Raw genomic sequence first — 5,625 nt, 5'->3', positions numbered from 1 at the left:
GGGCATCCAACAGGACTGCAAGAGGCTGAAATGAGACAGTATTGAAGAATTGGAGAGTAGGAGAAGGCAGTAACTCTGCTTAAATCCCATCCAGCACATTGGAGTTCAGTACATGGTGATCTAACGTTTACATTGGCCCAGCTGGAGAGCATTGAGGAAGATTACATTTTTGACAAAATTTCTGCTGAAAGGGATACCATCACCTGCCACCACCAGGCCCTCTGAGAGCACATGGGAGTTCTGATGAATCCAGTGCAAAGAGACACCTTTATCTTATACCTTCATCTTTAAACTCCCTCACTATGTTCCCTTACTCTACAACGTATTAGGCAGGAGCATTGTCATCGTACAGCCTGATCTTTATAGATCTCAGCAACTAAGCAGAACAAGGCCATGTCAGTAGTGGGTTACCATTAATGCCTTAAGCAATAATACTGAATGATAGTGATCAATTCAAAAGTACATTGAACATGAACCTAACAGTCCTGTAAATTTCCTGTGAGCTTCACCAAACCTTTGGTTATGCCTCTAAAAATTAAATTATCTGTACTCTTTTTCTTTTTACTCTTGATTTGTGAATATTGCTACACATCTACAACACATGGAAGAGAGTCGAAGATTGTACTGGAGACAAATCCGGAGCTGCAATACAATTCTTGTAAGATATAAGTTTTAAAGAGGCATTGGGGATGGCAGTGAATTGCAGAGACAACAAATTTGGGAAAGTAACAATGACTGCTTCACTGAGGCTGCTTTCACTTTAAATGATGCTTTAATTTATGGAAGGTGATACCCGTGGAAATTAAAATTAGAGAGACCCAACCCAAATGAGAAAACAATTGGAAAATGTGTGGTTTCGTGCCAGCTTCTTCTGGGGGGTGGCAATTTATCAGAATGATGGTAGCTTCTGTTTCTAACACAGTTGCTTTCATTTCTTGTTTTGTTCAGAAGCACAGTACAGAAAACTGTGTACTACCTTTGTTTTCGTCTTTTTTGGGCACACAGTCAAGAGTCTGAGCAAACCTGAAGCATGAGGCTATTAGAGGTTACGTAAAGTGAGAACCACAGTTTTCTTGAGCAGGACGTTCAAATTTCTATTCTGTCTGATGGCTTACATTTACTTTTATAGAGTCCAGTGACGGAGAAGCACTGAGGTCACACTGTGACTTGCCTGTGCAGTAGCCCTGTGCAGGGGTACGAGCTCCTGCTGTAAACTGTATGTCTCTTTTAATTCTGCAGTCACACAGCATGCGAGTGGACACAGTTGTCTGTGCTTTTGTTCTACTGCTGAGACAAATTCAAACTCAAGGTAAGAGAAACACCAGCTCCAGTAAATAGTAATAACAGAAAATATCTGTAGGAAGGTAGTAGCCTTATCATTGCTGTTAAGAGCAGACAGTACTGTATGGTTTTTAGCACTGCCCTTGGTCATGCTCATGTCTTTGCATAGCACAATATGGCAGAACTTGGTGAAACATAAAAGGAACTTCATAATTTAGAATAATGCAAGCACTGTTAATTAAAACTCAAAGGAAAATCTTGCCAAAAGACACAATTATTAAAATGTGCTCCCTTAAATGTCCAGAGGGAACACTGGAACTACACTGATAATTATATTTAAATGTTTATTTATTATTTCTTAATACTTATTTTGGTCACAATTCAAGTGTCCTTGCCATTTATACTCTATACTTTACACAAGAGAGATGTGCATTTAAAAACTGTTTTAGCAAAAAGACTGTGGGAGTCTGGAACACAGTACTTGCCATTTTGTTAAAGCCAATACTATGGTATCTTTCAAGAAAAGGCTGAATGAGATCTGTAGATCAATTAGTCACTAATTACCTAATGGGCTAACGGAACATTCGGCCCAAGTAGTCAATCAGGTTGATAGCAGTTAAATACTAAACTCCTCCCATTTGCAACATTACAAAAGTTATCAATTTGTTATCAATTTTTTCAACTTTCATTTTTAGTTCGTTTTTGGAGGAGATCATCATAAATTGCAGTCTAGCTCATAAACAAATGGTACATAATGGAAACGTTTAATTATGTCACAAAACTCTTTTTCGAAAACAATGTTTAAATTATTTTTTACAGAATTTCAGCATGTAAGTTTTATCACGGGGAAGGATGTGTCTCTACAATGTTTGAACTGGACAGTTAAGGGACTATGGCTTGAAGAATGGGTTTTCAACAGGACCAGCGGGACTGAGCGTTCAGTGCTTTTCCGGTCTGACAACAATACTGTAAACAGCAGTTGTGGTGATTCCAGAATAACAATAATGAAGAAGCACGACGGTCATGTTCTTCACATATCACACTTTCAGAGTTCTGATGAAGGGAGTTACAGGTGTCAGATTATTGACACTAATGGGATACATACGATGCATTTTAAAGTATCTGCACAGGGTGAGTAGAACACCATTTGTAAAAAGATTGTTGACACTTGACAATACCAAATACTCTGTGTGGTGATTGGCAATTGTTATTTTTTCTCTATAAACGGCACATCATTTTCTGAAGTCACATTCATAACCAAGAAATTGAGAAAACAATGGACACTCTAATAAAATACATTTTAGTTTAGATGAATGCAGCAGAGCATATGGATGAGACTTACAAAGTTAAAAATAACACACAAACACTGTTGTATTTTTTTTTCTGGCTGCACTACCTGAATGCAGAAAGGAGACCCACTGCTTTGACCCCTTAGACTCCTTGGCCTGGGACTGTATACTCAGCTACACTGTGTCATCAGTGTACATCACAAAACTTTTTATTTCATTACCCTGTCTTTCCTAGTACCTTGTGTGTAAAAGAAGTTTAAAAATGTTCATAGTAAGTTAAAGACAAGTCCATGTTTATGGGTAAAGATTTTAACAAAATTCAAAAAGTGTAATCTCAGAGTGTAAAGACAAAAGAATTCAGCGCTTAATCAAGACATATTTAGAAGATATTACAGAGTGACACATTGACATGAGTGTGTTTATAGGCCAACAATACAGGCAGTATGCCTACATTAGTACAATACAGGCAGTATGTGGTACAAAAAAAAGTATTAATCAGATCTGTTCACGACTTGGTTTGTATCATTCAAGGTGGTTTCCTTCCTGTGCTCAAAGAAAAGCAAATTAAGAAACAAATAAAAAATCACTTTTGAAATCTGAAATTGAAGTGTGTGTACATTATATACACCCATTAAAATCTGCTGTCCACATGTCCAGTTAGATTAACATGGCTGGCTTCCTTCCCCACAGGCAGAAACAGATGAAAAGTCTTGGATGGTTTAAGACAGGGGTGTCCAAACTTTGTTTATTGGGGGCCAGTTGGAGAACAAAATATGGTGCGGCGGGCCACAGGCTACCTCTAATAATAAAAATAAACAAATAATACCTGATATAAGTGCATTCCAATAGTCAAATTGCCATTTAATTTAGGGGACTACCCTAATAGGTGAATGTTACGCATTTTGTACTTTAAGGTTGAAATGACCTATCTAAATAATAATATTATTTACTTTTTATATACCAGTAAGATTTCACAAAGTTTACTAACTAGTGATGACTCTACTAATGGGAACAGTGATGCTGTGCCTTGGACTGCAGAATCGCTATTGAGTCAGGTGTGAGTGTTGTTGTGGAGATTCGGAGCACATCACAGACACTCTTGCCTCTGAACTCAGGGGAAAAGTATTAATTTTATCAGCGTGGCTGGAATCTCCTGCATTCGCTGTCAATTTTTTTGATTCTTTGGTTCTGCGATTTTGAAAAGCTTGCTAACCTTAAGGTACAGAAATAAAGTTTTGAAGAGGGTAAAGAGGAGGAGGGGGGTAGCTAATCAGTTTTGAGATTTGATTTTATGTGATGGTGACACTTAGTGTTCCAAATAGGAACTGCATATTTTACTTAATACTGGGCCAAATATAATTATAGTTTTTGTGGGCCATTTCAGTAACGGTGGCAGGCCGCAACTGGCCCATGGGCCATAGATTTAAGACTTCGGTCCAAGCTACTCAAATTGTAGTCAAATCCAACCCTTAACATTTCACTTTCTCAATCATTTAGTGCTCAAGTGTCCAATAACCATAGAGTGTTTCTACAATTGCAGTATCGTCTTACGGTTTGTGAATTTATCTACAAAATAAGAGTTGGGTGCCTTGACTCTACTTTTTTTTTCTTCAGGTAATGAAAGTGATGGAATAGTATTCAGTGAAACCAGTTCGGATGCACGATGGAGGATATATGCTTCTGCTGGAGTTATAAGTGTTGCATTGATTTTAGCCATAATTTTCCAGAGAAATATAAAAGCAGGTTAGAAATTCAGATTTGATTTTGATTAACAATTAAGTGATTTCTAACTTAACATGGTGTTTAAATGTTTGCGTGTACTAGAACACACAATGAACCTGTTACGGCCCGGACGTCCAGAACAAGACGAAGACAGAGGCGCTAATTACTTAACCTACCACCTTGCTCAATCACTCTCTCCCTATTAAAGTATTTAAGCAATATTCCTTTTGAGCTTTCTACCTGCTTTGGTGTTCTCTCTCAGTCTACACGGCTCCTGATCTTTCACGTTTCGAACTACTCTCCTTGGATCACGATCTGGCCTGAGGTTTGCACATTCCCTCAAGGTAAAGGACTTCTGACTCCCGTTTTCGACAACTCTTTAGATTGTGACTTTGTTTTGGCTGCTGTCTCGCCTCCTGAACTGGCACAGGATCCTACTCCATCTGCTCTGTAAACCCATCCGCAACAGAACCCTATTCTCAATTGTTCAATATTAACGATAATTGGTTGTAATGGAAAGTTACTGAGAAGAAGTGTTTTATCCTAAAAATGTTGTTTACGGGCAGAGCTGTGTTGCAGAAGCAGCTGGATTCTTAGAACAAAGTGTGATTGCACCCAGCGAGTCAAGGGCACGGGATGTTTTAATAACGTTTATCTCTGCCGCCTGAAAAAGGCGGATGAGAAACCATTTGCGTAACTACTCTCTTTCTTTGCTTAAAGCAGAAACCTATAAGGAATGGAAAATTCCTGCTTCTCCAATCCTTGAAGTGTTGTATCAGCAAAAGATATAAAACAAGGCACCCTCCCGACGCGCTTTGAATCCGCTTCCACTGTCTGCACAGTCAGGAGGTTGCTGTTCCCATATTGCAGTATGAATAAATGCCTTACTGAATGAATGAGAACACCTCTCCTGTCTCTTCTTTGATAAAATTCCACGACACAGTTCTCCCCTGGAATGCTGATTTAAAATTGAATAATGAAATTTACTCTCTTTGCAAAACAGCATTAGAATCCCTTCTTTCAGTTTAATTCAAATTTTGTATTAATGTTTAATGTATTAATTTAAATTACATTAACATATTAATGATGCATGCCTCACCTAATAGATTGCTTGACTGCATTTGTTGTCTTTTCATATTGCATAAGGAATCAAATGCATGTTTTGAAGCCTCAATCCATGATAATACTGGTCCTGAAAAACAAAACAGGCACATAGTTGGGCCTAAAGAGGAAATCAGATAAAATACCCATTGCTTAAACTGTAACAAATATATTACTATTGTTTAATGTCATTCTTAAATGACAATGTGAAAGCTGGAGATTTAGTTGGAAT

General features: G+C 37.9%; 1 long non-coding RNA gene across 1 annotated transcript; it reads left to right on the top strand.

Moving 5' to 3' along the window:
- The first annotated feature begins 926 nt into the window (after positions 1–926).
- Positions 927–5,188, top strand: LOC148836267 (uncharacterized). Its single transcript, XR_016090967.1, has 3 exons — positions 927–1,309; positions 2,101–2,412; positions 4,185–5,188. It is a non-coding gene; the product is annotated as an uncharacterized LOC148836267 (long non-coding RNA).
- Positions 5,189–5,625: the final 437 nt, after the last annotated feature.

This window comes from Atractosteus spatula, chromosome 4 (assembly GCF_055471065.1).
Source record: "Atractosteus spatula isolate fAtrSpa1 chromosome 4, fAtrSpa1.hap1, whole genome shotgun sequence".
Classification (NCBI taxonomy): domain Eukaryota; kingdom Metazoa; phylum Chordata; class Actinopteri; order Semionotiformes; family Lepisosteidae; genus Atractosteus; species Atractosteus spatula.
This window is presented reverse-complemented; position numbering and strand designations above follow the sequence as displayed.